The sequence below is a fragment of the Tupaia chinensis genome, unplaced genomic scaffold, assembly GCF_000334495.1.
Source record: "Tupaia chinensis unplaced genomic scaffold, TupChi_1.0 Scaffold000424_1, whole genome shotgun sequence".
Classification (NCBI taxonomy): domain Eukaryota; kingdom Metazoa; phylum Chordata; class Mammalia; order Scandentia; family Tupaiidae; genus Tupaia; species Tupaia belangeri.
The window spans coordinates 1572339-1592495 of NW_006159929.1; the positions used below are offsets into that span (position 1 = coordinate 1572339).

The 20157-nt window shown below is 40.3% G+C and overlaps 1 pseudogene; it reads left to right on the forward strand.

The window, feature by feature from the left end:
• The first annotated feature begins 12367 nt into the window (after window positions 1–12367).
• LOC102483530 (glycosyl-phosphatidylinositol-anchored molecule-like protein) lies at window positions 12368–13454 on the forward strand (annotated as a pseudogene).
• Window positions 13455–20157: the final 6703 nt, after the last annotated feature.

Consider the following 20157-nt stretch of genomic DNA (forward strand, 5'->3'; position numbering starts at 1 on the left):
CCTGATCTCTCCTGGCAATGAATCTAGTCTCCTGGGAAGACTGAGAGAAAACTAGGTCTGCCTTACAGAATGGCAAGTGGTACTGTAGAAATGTGTCCAATTGTTTGGGGAACAAAATGAGGGAGAACCTTGCTCTTAGGAGAGCCGCCGAAAAACAGGAAGACTGGGTCAGATTGTACATGGTAAGGAGTTTGGATGTCTCATAGGAGATAAGGACACCTGAGGTAGAGGACAGATTTCAGATAGGAAGACCACCACCGACATGCATTAGGCAGGAGGCTGTGCGACCAGGAGGAGGAATACAAATTGTCCGGGCAGGAGATTAAGGTGGACTTAAACCAAAGGCACTGAGGATAGAAAGGTGGCGGGGGTGCGGGAGTGGGGTGGAGCCCAGAGGTGAAATACACAGGCATTTTTTTCCTGCGTAGTTCACCTGGGCCTCAGATTCACATTTGCCTTCAAACTTAGGATCTGACTCCTGCTATGGCTGAAGCATCATGGAAACCGGTTGTTTTTCAGTTTGCCAGAGGGCGCGCGCACTTGCTAGAGAGACAGAAAGAGGCAGAGGGAGAGAGCACTCCTTAATGGGGCATGCGCACACTGCAATCTCCATTTCCCCGTCCTTGTGGGACGCGGGGCATGCACACGGGCATGTCTGGTGTATTTTTCTTTACTCTCTTTTTAAAAATGTTTGCTGGAGGGTGCAAGCGCCACCAGAGAGAGAGAGAGGGAGACAGAGAAAGAGCCTGCGTCAAGGATTCAAATCTCATAGTTAGGTACCTTTACTAGGTTAGGGGACCAGCCTGAAACTTGGTTTTAGTTTAGATAATTTTAAAAATATTATTTTTTTAGAGAGAGATTTTTGCTATAGGATTCATGCACTTGCCAGAGAGACAGAGACAGAAAGCAAGAAATCACCCCCTGGAGGGATGACAATGCCACAGGCCCTTCTCCTCCAGGGTCCTCTTGGGATTTTAGTCATGCACACACATGCTCATGGCATGCCTTAAGCTGTAGGATCTGGAACTCGAACTACGTGGAAGTCCAGCGCAGGTTAAATAATTTTAAGATTCTGGGAATCAGGGACCAGCAGTTAGCGTAATGGCTATGTCGCTGGACTCCCACGTAGTCGACCGCAGTTCGCGTCCCAGACCTGGTGGCTTAAAACTCATGCCAGGCGTGTGTGCGTACATGCCCAAGATCCCGAGAGGAGAATGGAGGAGAAGGGATTGCGGCGTGGCCATCCCCCCTTGGGGGATGATTTCTCGCTTTCTGTCTCTCTGTCTCTCTCTGTCTGTCTGGTGAGTGCATGCACACTATCGCAAAAACCTCTCCAAAAAGAAAAAGATTCCGGGAATTGTAAGTCAGATTAGAAGACCCAAGTTCAAATCAGGCCCATCTGCTCTTGAGCAAGTCATTTGCCTTTTCTGAAACTCAAGTCTCATTACTTGTCAAATTAGAATCACAGTATCTATTTCTGTAGCTTATTATGGTATCAGTCAACTTGCCAATATTGTCTCTTTTTTTTTTAATTTTTCCTAATAAAAACAACAGCCTACAAAATTTACTGAGCACTTCCTATGTACCAGGCACTATTCTAACATGCCTTAACTCATTTAACCACACAACCACCTTAGGTTAGATACATACTGTTATTACCATTCTGCAGATAAAGTGAGGCAGAAAGCAACACAGTAACTTGCCAATTTCTCAGAGACCGTGGCGGGGCAAGGATGTGAACTCAGTTGAGCTTCCTCTCATAACTGCCTAAGCACTAACTACCCTTCTATACAGAAAGTACAGGATCTCCTTCCTGAACTTCCCTCCTCCTCTGTATCATCCAAGAAAACCTGCTTCTTCAGCCCTGCTGTCTGGCAACAGATGGACAAAAGCAAGATTGGTCCTATAGTTGCCGTTGCCAGATGCTGCCACAGGGTGTCGCCATTGAAGCCAATCCTGCAGGGTTTGTTCAGGTCCTTTGTGATACTCTTGCTGGTTAAGGTGCTGGTCCAGCCTACAGTGGGACCCCATGGACCCCAGAGCTCTGAGATTTCCTTCTCATAGCTCTCATCCATGTGTTTATATATGGTTGAAATCGCACTGTAGGGGGACCAGATGGTGTAATGGTTACATTGCTGGACTCCCAAAAGGCCAACCATGGTTTGAGTCCTGGACCTGGTGGCTTGAAATTCACACCAGGAGCTTGTGGGTGCATGCCCAAAATCCGGAGAGGAGAATGGAGGAAAAGGGATTGTGGCATGGTCATCCCCCTAGGGGGGTGATTTCTTGCTTTCTATCTTGTAGTCTCTCCAGAAAGCACACATGCTCTATAGCAAAAGTCTCTCTTAAAAAAGAAAAAGAAATCACACTGCATGTTGGGGCCTGTGAATCCAAAGAGGCCTTCTTTCTGAATCTCTTTTGGATTCCCTGGAGATTTTTTTCTAGGAAGGGCCAGTCAATTGCACCAAATGCCCCTACTGTCAAATCTCAGGGAGTAACTAAACTTGTGACCCAAGTCCCTTTACACTAGAAGACCCCCTGAGCAACTTGTGCAAGTTGGTTCACCACTTCGGATTGTCCACTAAAAGAATAAACATGTTTTAAAGAAATACTTTACTTTTTAAATTTGCTACAGGGCTCAGGTGCTCACCAAAGAGAGACAGAGACCGAACAAGAGAGAAAGTAAGCCATGTCCAGGACTTGAATTACAGTTAGCCATGTAAGAGTCCAGGTGCCTGAACCACCACACCACCTGCTGAAGAAACATTTTCTAAACACACACTCCCCAAGCTGAAAAACCCAAGATGTATTGTACTCTTTTCTGGCATAATGAGTATCTACTCCCCTTATCTAGACATAGCTAAGAGAGGTTCAGGTGACTCTTTCCTGAAGAAAAGCTTACTGTAGTATGTACAATCCATTCACTGGCATGTAAAAGTGCTAGAAGCTCCTTTCTCTGACTGTGTGTAAAGAGGCTATTACGTACAATATGGCCTTTAGAATCTTCTCCTCTACCAAGTGAAAGCTTCCCACAATACACTAGGACAGGCCAAGAGGCTCCTGAAGACCTAAGAGAGTGCCTTGAAAGATTTTGGGGAACTTATTTCAGAAGATCGATTAATAAAATTTTCTGTTCCAGGCAGAAAGAATCTGAGCCCAAAACCCATTATAAACAGAAACCTCTTCATAAAATAGACTCCCAGTACCAAACCTTAGCAAGAGCAGGGAGATAGCACAGAAAATCAGATGTATCTTGAAGTAGCACTATGCTTCTGGTGACAAAATTTAGAAAATAAAAATATAGGACACTTAGTTCAATCTGAACTTCAGATAAACTACCAATAATTTTTTAGCAGAATCGCGTCCCATACAATATTTGGGACATAATTTTTTTATAAAAAAAATTATTGGTTGTTTATCCGATATTCAGATTTAGCAGAGGGTCCAATATTTTATCCATCAACCCTAATCTTGTATACCATGGTGAGAAGCAAATCCAACTCCTAAGAAAGCAAAGATCAAAGCTACTTAAGAGGCCAACGGTTAAAATAAATGAGACTGCTACATGCTGACCAAACTTTCTGTTACTTGAAAGCAGTGCTTCATAAGCCTGGAATTAAAGGAGGAATTTAAAAAAGAAAGCCAGCCAGCCTAGGTCAGCCCCCAGGAATTAAAAAACTGGGATGTGGGTGGATGGGGAGTGACCCAGGTGATGTTAGTGTGACTCACTTTGACAACGACCCTGAGTCTACTGAGACCAATTGACTTACGTGTAGTTCCTTTTGCTACCAAAATAGCATTTCTAATACTATTAGGTCGTTGAAAAAGTCATGATGCATTTTTGCATAGAAAAATATATTTTCTGACGACCTCATATATGTAATGGGCAAAAATTGTATTTAAAAATTCAATGATAGGAAAATGGCTAGATAAATTTTGATACATTTATGTTGGGTTAAAACAAAGCCAATAAAATAATTTTCACAAAATAATTGAATGATATTAATAATACAATTTTAAGAAATAGCAGGATGTAAAATTAGAATTTTTATACTTAAATACACAAAGAAAAGAGACTAAGAGCTGATGCTGTAGTGCAGAGGTAAGGAAGCCAGATCCCAGATGGATGACCGCAGTTCAAGTCTGAGTCCTGGTAGCTTGAAGGACATGCTGAGCACGTGTGTGCACACACCCAACATGCAGATGGGGTGGAGAAACAGAGGAGGGAAAATTGTAGAGTGACCATATCCCATGGCCACATGGCAGTGTGCTTTGTATTGTCTCTCTCTCTGGAGAGCAAATGTACACTCTGGCGTGTGTGTGTGTGTGTGTATTTACATGTGTGTATATAAGTATATATACTGAAATATATCATATTAACAAGTATTTATCTCTGACTGACTGTAGTTCTAGGATTTTGTTTTATTCTACATTTTTTTTTTAGTTTTGTAAATCCAACTAAATGAACATGTATACATTTTGTAACTAGGGATATCAGTTTCTCTTTAACTTAAAATATTTCTTTTAAATATCATTGTTAAAACTTTTAATTCCTCTAATGACAGATTTACTAATTCAAATAAAATCCTTACTGAATACAGCTAAAAAATTGGGATTTTTTTTTTTTTATCTTAAAAGCTTCACAGAGCACTAAATAAAGAATTATCTGACCAAGATCCCAGGGAAGCATGAAACCTAGAGAGGCGAGTGAGGCCTTTGACCTCTACTGCCCCATGCTGAGCTGTACTTTGGGCCTTTGGTGTCCTTAAGGGACTACAGGGAAAATGGTGGCCATCTGGACCTATCAAATATGGAACCAAATACACAATCTGGTTTGGGCTGTGACCCCAAAAAGCTGCAAACTAGAAATAAAGGTAACCACAAATAAACTGGGCCTGACACAGATGAAAATCTGACTTGATCTGGTTAACTGGGAAAATAACAAGGTCTGAGCTATTAGTGTGATCCTGGGTTGGTTGGGTTCCCAGTTACCTGGTGAAAACAGTAGAAAATGCCATTGCAGATGACAATTAGGACTTACTCTAGGCCCTAAATTATTTCTTCTAAATCAATATCCAACACAGAGTCAGAGGTAACCAGGCATGTGTGGATTCTATAAATGAGAATGATAAGAATAAATAAAGAAATAGACCCATAGGGACTTCAAAAACTAAAACTGCCAGCAGAGATTATAAATAGGTTCAAGAAGATAAAAGCCAATCTAAGCCATTTAGATAGAAAACCAGAAACTATAAAAAGTGACATAACAGATATGGAATGGAAGCAAATAGATTTGTTATAACTGAGAAATATAATAATGTCGAAATTAAGAAGTCAAATTTTTTCACCTTATCTTCCTCTTTATTTTAAAAATATCTTTAGTGAAGTACAATTTACATATAATGAAATCTACCTACTTATTAGAAGTACATAGTCTGAGGAGCTATACTTGTACTACTATTACGATAAAGAGAAAAAACATTTCCATTGCCCAAAGATATTTAAATGAATGGTTTATTGGCAGACTTAAAAAGTTGAAAAGAGATTTTGTGAACTAAAATACAGATTGAAAGCAACTATCAGGCCAGGAGGCAGCTTGGGGGTTAAGGCAATTGGAGCCCACATGGCCGACTGCACAGTTCGGGAGTTCCCAGACACAGCAGCTTGAAAATCATACTGGGTGGTGGTTTCTCACTTTCTTTCTCTCTGTCTCTCCAGTGAGTACATGCACCCTATGGCAAAAAAAAAAAAAAAAAACCTCTCTCTTAAAAAAACAAAACAAAACAAAACAAACACCTGTTCAGTCTTTTGTATTTTCCATCTTTTTGTCTTTATTATTATTTAAATAGGTGCTTCAATTTTTTTTCTTTATATTTTTTTTTTTTTTTTTTTTTTTTTTTTTTTTTTTTTTTTGCTATAGAGCACATGTGCTCACTGGAGAGAAAAAAAGGGAGGGAGGGAAGGAGAGAGGGAGGGAGGGAGGGAGAGGGAGAGAGAAAGTAAGAAATCATGTCCCAGGGAGTATAACCACACCGCAATCTCTTTTCCACTCTCCTCTCGGGATTTTAGGCACACATGTGCATGCACCTAGCATGAGTTTCAAGCTGCCGAGTCTGGGACTCAAACTATGGTTAATCATGTGGGAGTCCAGCACCTTAACCTCTATGCCAATTGCTGGCCACACAAAAAATTTTAAATACCTCTATTTATATATATTATGCTACAATCACCACTGCCATTGGTGATCCCTATATCATCACCTTGCCAGTGAGACTCTACCACATTATGTACCCACCATGTAGGATCTGAGGACTCTGGCTCCCTGGTAGACCCTGCCTCCAGAAAAATTGTGCCACTGCCTCCACAAACACAGTCTATGCCACTGAAGCACTCACAGGCACCACTGGAATTGATAACAGTTGGAAAAGGAATACGAAGACTACATTACTGTGCCCACCCACAACCAAACCCAAAGCTTCCCTACCCAGTCAGTAGTATAGAAGAAGAAAAAAACTGTAAGATTTTTCTACAAGAAAAATTCTTTCCTTACAAAGCTAGCCCATAAAGTTGGAAGAGGTCAATGTTCCACCAGACGTGCAGATATCATCACAGGGACACAAGAAACATGGGGGGGGGGAGACAACAAGAAAACATGACTCTTTCAAAGGAACACAATAATTCATCAGTAATAGACCCCAAAGAAAATGAAATTTATAAAATGCCTGAAAAGGAATTCAGAATTTTAGGTAATTAGAAAAGTCATGATGCATTTTCGCATAGAAAAACATGAAAAAAATACATCATGACTTTTCCAATGAGCCAATGATAATCTTAAAGAAACTCAATGTGAAACAAGTGAATATAGGAAAACAATTTTAAAAAATCAGGAAGCTATTCATTATATGAATGAGAAATTCGACAAAGAGACATCATATGAAAGAACCAAACAGCAATACTGGAACTGAAAAATTCACTAAATGAAATGTTAAAGAGTAAGAAAGAGCTTCAGCAAAAGACTAGAATCAAGTATAAGAAATACATTCTGAACTTGCAGTTGGTTCTTTTGAAATAATCTGGTCATAAAGGAAGAAAGGAATGAAGGAAGGAAGGGAGGAAGGAAGGAAGGAAGGAAAGAAGAAAGACTATAGAACCTATGGGACAACATTAAGTAACAGCCACTCATATTACAGGAATTCCAGAAGGAGAAGAGATGGTAAAGAGCTTTAAAATTCTATTTAATGAAATAATAGTTGTAAACTTTCCAAGTCTTAAGTGTGAACATCTAGATTCAGGAAACTCAAAGGTTCCCAAATGGATTCAACAACAATAAAAAACAGACTTTCTGAGGCACATTTTAGTCAAGTTTTCAAAAGTCAAAGACAAAGAGATAATCCTAAAAACAGAAAGAGTGAATTTATCAATTCAAATATAAGGGAATTCCCATTTCTCAGAAGAAACTTTATAGGCCAAGAGAAAATGGAATGATATATTCAAGGTGCTAAAGGAAAAATTCTGCCAGCCAAGAAAGAATACTATCCTCAGCAAAGTTATCTTTCATAAACAAAGAAGAAATAGTCTTTCCCAGACAAGCAAAACCAAATAAATTCATCACTGCTAGACCAGCTTATAAGAAATACTTAAGGGAGTCCTACATAGGGAAGCAAAAGGCCAATAACCGCCATCGTGCAAACACGCAAAAGTGTAAGCCATTCTCAGAAATACAAGAAAGAAGGAATAAGGGAATCAAACTTATCTCTATAGAAAACTACCAAACTGTAAAGAGAAAGAAAGAAACAAAGAAAATACAAAACAACCAGAAAATAACTGAATGACAGAAGTAAGTTCAAATCTTTCAATAATAACACTGAATGTAAACAGATTAAAATTCTCAAACAAAAGATAAAATATACTACAGTAACAGTTGGAGACCTCAACCATCTCTCTCAGCTTTGAACAGATTATCCAGACAGAAAATCAACAAAGAAAACATCAAATTTACACTGTACTAAAACCACAGAGACTGAGATATTTACAGAACATTTCAACCAATTGCTGCAAAAATTACATTATCCTCATCATCACTTGGGACATTCTCCAGGACAGACATTATGTTATGCCACAAAATAAGTCTCAAAAATTTAGAAAAATAAAACTCATACTGAGTACCTTTTCTGACCACAGAGAAATAAAGTTAGAAATCACTAAGGAAAGGAATTTTGGAAAATGTACAAATGCACAGAAACTAAACAACATACTCCTGACCAACCAATGGGTCAATGAAGAAATTAGGAAGGAAATTAAAACATTTCTTTGAAACAAATAAAAATGAAAATACAACATATCAAAACCTATGGGATTTATAGAAATAATAAGAAGGAAGTTTAAAGCAATAAGACTTGCATAGAAAAATTTGGGGACCAGCAGATGGCATAATGGTTACATCACTGGACTCCCACATAGTCGACCACAGTTCAAGTCTTGGACCTGACAACTTAAAACTCACACCTACTGGGTGTATGTGCATGCCAAAAAATCCCAAGAGGAGAATGGAGGAGACAGATTGTAGCATGGCCATCTGCCCTGGGGTCAATTTCTCACTTTTTGTCTCTCTGTCTTTCTCTGTCTCTCCAGTGAGTACATGTGCCCTATAGTAAAAAAACGACTCTCTCAAAAATAAAATAAAGTAAACAACCTAATCAGGCACCTACCTTAAGGAACTAGAAAAGCAAGAACAAACTGTATCAATAAAAGGGGAAAAAATAAAAACAAAACTAAGATCAGAGCAGAAATAAACAAAACTGATACTAAAAAAATACAAAATATCAATAAAATGAACAGTTGATTTTTAATGATAAACAAAATCTACAAATCATTAGCTAGACTAACTAGAAAATAAAAAGACCCAAATAAATAAAATCAGAACCAAAAGAGACATTTTAGTCAATGTTACAGAAATACAAAAGATCCTTAGAGACTATTGTGAACAATGATACATCAACAAATTAGAAAATCTAGAGAAAATGGATCCAGCAGATGTCATGGAGGTTAAGGCAGCTAGATACTGTGTGCTTGGAATTCCAGACCTGGTGGCTTGAAAAACACGCCCAACATGTGTGCAAGTGTGCCCAAAAGTCCTGAGAGGGGATTGCGGCATAACCCGCCCCCTTGGGAGGTGATTTCTCACCTCACTGCCATTCCCACCCCCCATCTCTTTCTGGCCCTACAACAAAAGCAAAAACAAATAAACAAAAAATAAAACCTAGAGGAAATGGGTAAATTTCTGTACATACACAACACATCAAGATTTTACCAGGAATAAATATATAGAAAACCTGAATAGACCAGTAACATGTAATGAGATTAAATCAATAATAAAAAGCCTCCCAACAAAGAAAAGTCCAGAAATTGGCTTTACAGTTGTATTATACCAAACTTTTAAAGACCTAATATAAATTTTTCTCATTCTACTCAAAAAAAAAAAAAAACATTGAAGAGGAAGAATCCTCCCAAATTCATTTTACAAGGCCAGCATTACTTTGATACCAAACCCAGACAAATATACAAGAAAGAAAGAAAACTATAGACCAACATTCCTGATGAGAGTTGACGTAAAAATTCCTAACAAAATACTAGCAAACCAGTTCGGCTGTGGTGACACCCGCGGTAGAATGCTGCTATACGATGCAGGAGTTACATGGGCAGGCCTGGCGTTTGCATCCTTGCTTGACCTAATCACACCAGGCATGCCTACGAACGTGCCTAGGATGCTAGCTGACTGGAGGGTTGAGGTTGGGAGACTGCAGCATGATGAGATACTGTTGAGGGTACTATCTCTTATTATCTCTATACTAACAGAAAAAAGGGGTCAGAGGAAGAGACAGAGGGGAGGGAGGCAGGGAGAAAGGAAGAGAAAGAAAAAAGCAAAATGACTAGCAAACTGAATCCAATCGTGTATCAAGAGGCATTTTTTTGGCTCAAAAAAAGCAAATTCATGACCATGATACACCCCCATCAATAGAATGAAGGACAAAATTCGTATTGGTTAGCCTGTAGCATGGTGGTTAGAGTGGCTGGATTGCACATGGCCAACTGTGAGGTTCAAGTCTGGATTTGGTATATTGAAAAATATGCTGCATGTATATGCATGCGTGCTCAATATCCCAAAAGGAGAATGGAGAAGGATCGCAGTGTGGCTGTTCCCCCTATGGGTACTTTCTCACTCCCCCGCCCCCCAACTCCAGTGAGTGCATGAACCCTCTAGCAAATTATATATATATATATATATATATATATATATATATATGTGTGTGTGTGTGTGCGTGTGTGTGTGTATACATACACACACACACATAAAATCATCTCAATAGATGCAGAAAATAATTTGATAAAACATAACGGCCTTCAGTATAAAACTTCTCAGCAAATTCAGTATAGAAGGCATGTTCCTTAACACAATAGCACTGCTAAATATAAGATTTAAATGCCATGCATCTGACTGAAAGTTACTGAGCATAAGTGTTCAAGAAAGTGTTACCTATACTAGGAAAAAAAATATAGAAAAATAAATGACATGGATGATAGGAGACAACTTGAAGGAGCAGTCTAGGATAATTTAAAAATTAAAGATAGTAATAAAAAGAAAAGATAGTAATGGATTATAACCCATAGGATAAAGTAAATATCCATGAGTTCACAGTGATATAAATGCAAAAACAGAGGGAAGAAGAATAGTTCTTCCTCTCACTGAGGAACTAGAAAACCACCACTGGGTGGGCCCCACAGCACAGTGTTAAGCACTGTGTGTAGAGAATCAGATCTAACTGCAGTTTCAATCGCAGCCCTGACATCTTGAAAAATAGGCCAGTTGTATGTGTGTATAAGCCTCAAATCCTGACAGGATGGAGAAATAGAGGAAAAAAGATTACAATGTGACTACGCCACTTTCTCTCTCTCTCTCTGGTGACCACATTGCCCTCTGACAACAAGAATTTTTTTTTTAATTATAAAACTATCATTTGAAAAACACCATAATTGTTGCTGGCAAGAATCTTTAAGACATGCTAAAAGTAGTGGGCAAAAGCATAATAATAAAAAAAAGGATATTTGATTGGTCTCAAATACATCCTCAGAAGACATTTATTGGGCTGGCTGGCAGCATGGTGGTGAAAGTGGCTGGATCCACAGGGCCAACTGTGTGGTTTGAACCATGCTGGGTGCGTGTGCTTTCAAAATCTTGAAAGGAGGTAGAAATGGAGAAGGGATTGTGGCATGACCATTCCCTATTGGAGATGCTTTCTCACTTTCCCTATATCTCTCTGTATCTTTCTATCTCTGGAAAATTAAAAAAAAAAAAAAAAGAAAGAAAAAGAAATTATTTTTTACAGTGGATAACCTGACAAATATTACTTTAACCAAAACCTAAAATTTATCGTCATGACTAACATATTGCCATCTTGAACCTCTTCTCCTTATGCACTGAGAAGGGCAAAACATGACTGCTATGATGTTTGTGCCCAAATTTCATAACGTCAGGCTAATCATGAGAAAATATCAGACAGAACCAAGTACAGGAACACTGTGCAAATTACACTTTTGCAAAGTGTTGAAGTCCTATCTCAAATTGTAAGAGTCTAAAGAAGCATGCCAACCAAATGTAGTGTAAGATCCCGGGCCAGCAAAATAACGTCAGAGGGATACTGGCACAATGTGAATAAGGTTCACAGATTCACAGTTTTAAATCTGTCGATATCCTGGTGTAGATCATTGTACCCTAGCTTTGTGAGATGTTACAAAAATTCTGTAGCTATCCTCATGCATAATGGTGAACAGAAATGCTTTCTTTCTCTAAGATTGGAGGAACAACCTCATTCATTTTATTCACTATCTTACCCAAGGCCCTATTCATTAAATAAGGCATGAAACGAGGATAAAGGCATACAGTTTGTAAAGAAAGAAGTAAAGGGGCCAGCAGATAGCATGGTGGTTAAGGCACTGGAATCCCATACGGCTGACCATGGTTTGAGTCCCAGACCTAGCAGCTTACTCCGTCTCTCTTTTTCTCTCTTCCTCTGTCTTTCTCTAGTGAGTTCATGTGCCCTATAGCAAATTAAATAATAATAAATTCAATTAAATTAATTTTTTTAAAAAAAGCACAATTGTCTTTGTTCATTTAGATACAGCCATGTAAGTAGAAAATACTTAAAACTGTATCACAAAGCTACTATAATAAGAGGATTTAGTAGGTTGAACAATACAAATTAAGGTGGCCACACCAGGAAGTTTCCAGAAAAAGCAGGCTGGGCTGCGGGGTGCCCTGAGGTGTAGACCATGCCACAGCAGGGACTTGGCTCCACTCCGGCAAGTGACGATGCTTCCCTTGGCCTTGGTCCTCACCATGGTTCTCCCTCCCGTGGATAGCAACGTCACCAATGTCACCACTGCTGGCCAAAGTCACTGGACCTTCAATCTGAAATGCCACAATTGTGCAGTCATAAACAACTTCAACTGTGAAAACATCAGGGAGTGTCCTTTCGAAATCAGGCACTGTCTGACCATCTCCATCCGTGCCTAATAAGAGACTTCCAGGCTTACCTCAAGACAAGTGCAAAAACATTCATCGCAGCACTGTTTGGAGCTGATAAAAACTGGAAACAACCTGGATGCACATCAATGATGAACTATGGTATCATGGCATATTTACCACTGGAATATAAGGGAACTGAGAGTGAACAACACACAACAGCACGCGACAATGAGCACGTATTTCATAAGCGCAAAGTAGAGCAAAAGAAGCCCTACACAAGAGCAAGCACTGTATGATTTCCTTTTCATGACGTTCAAAAGAAGGCAAAACTAAGACAGGGTGTTAGAAGCTGATGCATCTCGTATCTTTGGCCCTGCCTGCTTTTCAGGGTCTTAATGGAGAAATGAGGAATTCAGGACTTTCATTCAGCTTTTTCTTGAGCTGGATGCTGGTCGCATGGCTGTATGCCCTTTGTGGAAATCCACTGACCCTGCGACTTACAATTACGTGCTTCTCTGTAGAGTGCTGAACCTCAGTAAACTTCTTACATGAAAAATAAACGACAAATTCTGTCGTTATCTCCTTGTCATGTTATTGAGGAGGCAAGATCCAGAGCTCTGGACAGGTTTGAACTCACGTGAACTACGTGTTTACAAGAACTGTACAAACAACTGCACATTTGTATATCCATCTGAAGTGCCTTCTGAAGCCCCGAGAAAATTTAGCGGCACAAATAGTTTCTATCTTGTTCATTGTTGTGGTTCACATGCGTTGCAATGAAGGAGGACCTACTCAACTTGAGAGGAACTTGTTACCCAAGCATGAATTTGAGGAAGAGCTGCTTGGAGGAGCTGTGCAGTTGGGAGAGTCAGCATTTTTACTAAGCTTTGCCTCCGTCATATCTATCATGGCCAGCAATACCCTGACATGAGGCCCTCCTTGTAGGGGGTCTTCCCCATTCTGCCTAGCAGTTTTGCTCTCTCATCTCCCTTGTGAACCAGAGTTACTGACCCATAGGCCTCCATTTAGCCCACCGATGGAATATTTTAAGAGAAAGATAAAATTGGTGAAAATATTCATAAAAAAAGAATACAAAGTCAATATGTAAAAATCAATTGTAGTTCTATATATCACATACATTAAACAACTTAGAAATTATACAACAGTAGCCAAAAACATAAAATATTGAGGGATACATTAAAATGCATGCAAGATCTGCACACTGGAAACCTAAAAAATGTTCCCGAAAGCTAAAAAAGACTTAAATAGATATAGTACATTTATGTGCCTATAGCTACAGATGGTCCACATTTATGGGCTAAAAATTATTTTCTCTGAATTGATCTACAGATTTAATACTATCCCTTCTCAAAGTCTCAGCAGGCTTTTCATAGAAATTGATGAGTTGATGCTAAAATTGATATGGAAATGCAAAGAACTTAGAATAGAAATTGGAGGACTTAACACTACCTGATTTTAAGACTTACTGTGAGGATATAGTCATCAAGAGGTGGGGGATTGGCTGAAGGGTAGTAATGCAAATGGATGAAGTACGAAGTCCAGAAATGGACGGACCCCACACATATATAGTTACTTGATAAAGTGCCAAAATAATTCAAAGGGGGAAAAGGCTAATTCAACAAATGGTGCTAGAACAACATATTTGGAACTAGGTTCCTAAATTGAACATTTTAAAAATTTATCCCTACTCTGCAAAAGATTACCTTGAGATGGATCGCAGAAAGTTTACAACAACAACTTTATTTAGTCCAAAACTGAAAACAAACCACAGCAGCGAATGGACAAACAATTCATCGCATGACAAAATGATGGACTAGCACTCACTAGTAAAAATGAACTACTGATGCATGCAGAACATGGATGGCTCTCAAAAACATTACACTAAGCAAAAGAAGCCAAAAGCAAAAGAGGACACACTATATCATTCTGTTTATGTAAAGCTCTAGAAAAGGCAAAGCTAAATTGTAACAGAAAGCAGATCAGTGGGTCTGGGGTCTGGGGTCTGGGATAGCTGTGGGGACTGACTACGGGAAGACATGAGGGAAATAGTCTTCACCTGGATTACAGTGACAGTTACAGAAGTGTACACGTTTGTCAAAACTTTTCACACTGTAAATGTAAATGGCCATGTCTTATTATATGTTGATATATGTGGATAAAATCTCAATTAGGTTGATATTTTCAAATTAGCTGTGAATACATTTTCTGCTCACCTTTGCAACCTCATCCCCTACATCTGTGGTCCTCAAAACATTAGTGCGCACCAGTGTCACCTGGAGGCTTTTTTAAAAACTCGACTTCCCAGGTCCATCCCTGGCAGATTTGGTAGGTACCAGGTCCTAGGACTCAGCATTTGTGTTTTTTTTAAAGAATTATTTTATATAACTTTATTTATTTATTCATTTGTTCATTTTGATTTGTCCAGAGAGGGACAGAGTGGGAGACTGAGAGAGAGAGAGAAAGTGAGAAAGCAAACCATCGGATCCAGAACTCGAACCACAGTTGGCCATGTGGGAATCCAGCACCTTTAACCACCATGCCACCTGCCAGCCCCAGGACTGAGCATTTGAAACGAACATCCTAGATAATTCTGGTTCAGGTGTCTTCTTCTTCTTGTTTTCCTTTTTCTTTTCTTTTTTTGAGAGAGGTTTTTGCTATAGGTAGCATGGAGAGAGACAGAGAGGCAGAAAGCAAGAAATTACCCCCCGGGGGATGGCCACGCCACAATCCCTTCTCCTCTAGAGATCCTGGGCACACACGCACACGTGTCTGGTGTGAGTTTAAGCCACCGGGTCCAGGACTTGAACCACGGTTGACTACATTGGAGTTCAGCAACATAGCCATTACGTCAATTGCTGGTCCCATCAGGTATCTTCTGATCACACTGTATAAAACTTGCCCACGGGGCCAGCAGGGGGCATGGTGGTTAAGGGTGCAGAACTCCCACATGGCTGACCATGGTTCAAGTCCTAGATCTGGTAGCTCTGGACAGGTTTGAACTCACGTGAACTACGTGTTTACAAGAACTGTACAAACAACTGCACATTTGTATATCCATCTGAAGTGCCTTCTGAAGCCCCGAGAAAATTTAGCGGCACAAATAGTTTCTATCTTGTTCATTGTTGTGGTTCACATGCGTTGCAATGAAGGAGGACCTACTCAACTTGAGAGGAACTTGTTACCCGAATATGAATTTGAGGAAGAGCTGCTTGGAGGAACTGTGCAGTTGGGAGAGTCAGCATTTTTACTAAGCTTTGCCTCCGTCATATCTATCATGGCCAGCAATACCCTGACATGAGGCCCTCCTTGTAGGGGGTCTTCCCCATTCTGCCTAGCAGTTTTGCTCTCTCATCTCCCTTGTGAACCAGAGTTACTGACCCATAGGCCTCCATTTAGCCCACCGATGGAATATTTTAAGAGAAAGATAAAATTGGTGAAAATATTCATAAAAAAAGAATACAAAGTCAATATGTAAAAATCAATTGTAGTTCTATATATCACATACATTAAACAACTTAGAAATTATACAACAGTAGCCAAAAACATAAAATATTGAGGGATACATTAAAATGCATGCAAGATCTGCACACTGGAAACCTAAAAAATGTTCCCGAAAGCTAAAAAAGACTTAAATAGATATAGTACATTTATGTGCCTATAGCTACAGATGGTCCACATTTATGGGCTAAAAATTATTTTCTCTGAATTGATCTACAGATTTAATACTATCCCTTCTCAAAGTCTCAGCAGGCTTTTCATAGAAATTGATGAGTTGATGCTAAAATTGATATGGAAATGCAAAGAACTTAGAATAGAAATTGGAGGACTTAACACTACCTGATTTTAAGACTTACTGTGAGGATATAGTCATCAAGAGGTGGGGGATTGGCTGAAGGGTAGTAATGCAAATGGATGAAGTACGAAGTCCAGAAATGGACGGACCCCACACATATATAGTTACTTGATAAAGTGCCAAAATAATTCAAAGGGGGAAAAGGCTAATTCAACAAATGGTGCTAGAACAACATATTTGGAACTAGGTTCCTAAATTGAACATTTTAAAAATTTATCCCTACTCTGCAAAAGATTACCTTGAGATGGATCGCAGAAAGTTTACAACAACAACTTTATTTAGTCCAAAACTGAAAACAAACCACAGCAGCGAATGGACAAACAATTCATCGCATGACAAAATGATGGACTAGCACTCACTAGTAAAAATGAACTACTGATGCATGCAGAACATGGATGGCTCTCAAAAACATTACACTAAGCAAAAGAAGCCAAAAGCAAAAGAGGACACACTATATCATTCTGTTTATGTAAAGCTCTAGAAAAGGCAAAGCTAAATTGTAACAGAAAGCAGATCAGTGGGTCTGGGGTCTGGGGTCTGGGATAGCTGTGGGGACTGACTACGGGAAGACATGAGGGAAATAGTCTTCACCTGGATTACAGTGACAGTTACAGAAGTGTACACGTTTGTCAAAACTTTTCACACTGTAAATGTAAATGGCCATGTCTTATTATATGTTGATATATGTGGATAAAATCTCAATTAGGTTGATATTTTCAAATTAGCTGTGAATACATTTTCTGCTCACCTTTGCAACCTCATCCCCTACATCTGTGGTCCTCAAAACATTAGTGCGCACCAGTGTCACCTGGAGGCTTTTTTAAAAACTCGACTTCCCAGGTCCATCCCTGGCAGATTTGGTAGGTACCAGGTCCTAGGACTCAGCATTTGTGTTTTTTTTAAAGAATTATTTTATATAACTTTATTTATTTATTCATTTGTTCATTTTGATTTGTCCAGAGAGGGACAGAGTGGGAGACTGAGAGAGAGAGAGAAAGTGAGAAAGCAAACCATCGGATCCAGAACTCGAACCACAGTTGGCCATGTGGGAATCCAGCACCTTTAACCACCATGCCACCTGCCAGCCCCAGGACTGAGCATTTGAAACGAACATCCTAGATAATTCTGGTTCAGGTGTCTTCTTCTTCTTGTTTTCCTTTTTCTTTTCTTTTTTTGAGAGAGGTTTTTGCTATAGGTAGCATGGAGAGAGACAGAGAGGCAGAAAGCAAGAAATTACCCCCCGGGGGATGGCCACGCCACAATCCCTTCTCCTCTAGAGATCCTGGGCACACACACACACGTGTCTGGTGTGAGTTTAAGCCACCGGGTCCAGGACTTGAACCACGGTTGACTACATTGGAGTTCAGCAACATAGCCATTACGTCAATTGCTGGTCCCATCAGGTATCTTCTGATCACACTGTATAAAACTTGCCCACGGGGCCAGCAGGGGGCATGGTGGTTAAGGGTGCAGAACTCCCACATGGCTGACCATGGTTCAAGTCCTAGATCTGGTGACTTGCTTGCTTTCTTGCTCTCTCTCTCTCTCTCTCTCTCTCTGTGTGTGTGTGTGTGTGTGTGTGTGTGTGTGTGTGTGTGTGTTCCTTTCTGGCCTAATTAAAATAAATAAGTGAATAAAGTTAAGTAAAATAATTCTTTAAAAAAATCTTGCCCTCATTCAAGACTTCTCTCCTGGATCAGAATCAGGCCATGTATGACCATCTTGAGGTGCCCTCAAGCCCAGCATTTCATCTGGAGCAACTGAGGCAGGCAGTGTGGCATGTAGGACCACAAATGGACTCAGAGAGAGGATACCTGACTTTTAGTCCCAGCTTAAAGGACTCTGCTGAAGCCATGCCCTCGTCTGTAAAAGGCAGTTAAATGGTCACTGCCCAGTCAATCTTCCCAGGCAGGGAAGCACCAACTGAAAATTCTGTCACTGGCAGTTGGTAGGCTAAGCTCTGCCCCCCCCCCGTGTTGCCAGGGCAACCAGGCCTGCTGAGACTGGCCCAGCCTTTCTGCCCAGTTGCCTCAGGAGTCTGGGTCCAGTGAAGAGAGAAAGAAGACTTCTGCCCTCCCTGAGGCAAGAGAGAGACTTGGACCTGGGGAGAAAAGGGAATTGGGAGCCCCTTCAACGGTTTAGGAAGCCAGGCCATGACGGGCTCAATAAATTCAAGAGCCTCCTGAAACCATTTTTCAGAAGCTGGATTATTCTTTGGGAGGACTCAGAGTTGTCACTAGACTGGGAGACGCCACCATCAGAGGCCATTGCTGAGGAGAAAATCCTTCTATGCACTTTTGATGAGAAGGCTAGGCCACCACCGGTCCCCAGCTAGGGGTGGGCCTTGGTTTCTCATAAAGGGGGTAAAAATGACCAGGACAGTGATGAAATGGGATTCACTAAATCTTCAAACTGACCTAAATAAATATGTCAAGGTAGAATAGGACCAAAGCTTGTTAACACGAAAGAGGAAAACCGAAGTCCTGGCTTAGATTAGAGAGCTACAATCCCAAACAGCCTAAGGAGGCTGGAGTTCCTTGGCAGTCAAAGCAGAGAAGGCAACAGAAGGTGACAGTCAACTCTCTGGCCAGTAGAAGGAACATCGGGACCCATTTTTTTAGTAAAAGAAATAGTTTTCTTGACTTTTGAGCAAGCCAGCAAACCATAGCTTCTCATACTTTTTTACCTAAAATGAGAATTGGGCCTCCATATCAAAGGGAAATTTTACCCCAGAGACATGACAGTGGGGCACTGAATGGCAGAAGACAAGGAAAAGATGAGTTCAAGAGGAAGAATGAGGTTGACCAGACGACTGTCTCAAAGCTAATGAAGCTTGATTTCAGGGCCCCAGATTTGCAGTCTTGTGTTGTGTTCTCCTTTCTCTGTCTATCCAGAGCAAACTGTACATCGTTTTGAGATTTTTATATTTATTCAGTTTGTAAACTCAAGTTAATTCACGGGCACAGAGGATGAAACAAAGGCAAAAGCAATAAATGTTCTCCAAAAAGCACTGCATGTTGGGAAGTTAAACGGGAGGCACTTCTTTTCAGACCACAAGTTGCTTGGGAAGCTGAGAAGAAGCTGAGTGGTGGAACAAGAGCCCAAGGGATGTTTTATCAACCACCATGATGTGAGCAAGGGGGTGGAGATCAAGCCAGGCACCAGTAAGAAGCTCAGCCTCCCACCACCTTTATGTCAGTCCTGAAGTCTTGCTGCTCTGTCCCATCCCAGCAAACCCAGGATGTGTTGCTAGGACGTGAGGATACTGTGGGTAAAATGTCAGGCCTGGCAGTCAAGTTATTCTCCTTTAACCCCCACAGCGCTTTGTACTTCTCCCAGGGTATGCATGCTTCCGCCCTTCTTTTCAGTCATTTATATTTAATCCTTGCAACAATATGTACCTTATTGCCAAGAGCTAAATCTTCCCTGCTGCTGCATGCAGGAGCTCTTAATCGTAAAGCTTGCAGGAAATACATGTTCAGCATACCCTTGGGGATTGAATACGAACTGAAGTAAAAGAAATAGGAGACTCAGTGTGAGCTCTGAGCACGTTTCCAGTCCTACTAGAATAAGACACACGTAAGCAGAATTAGCCCTCCAGATCAGACTGTAACTGAGGGTTACGGTTGATTAGGAGCAGCAGGGATGGCTGCAGATTTATGTGGAATTTAAATTCATAACATTAAGAGACCTTCTTTAAGGAAAATAATACAAAATTACAACTATAAAATAAGGCCCAGGGGCTGGTAGTGTGGGGCCC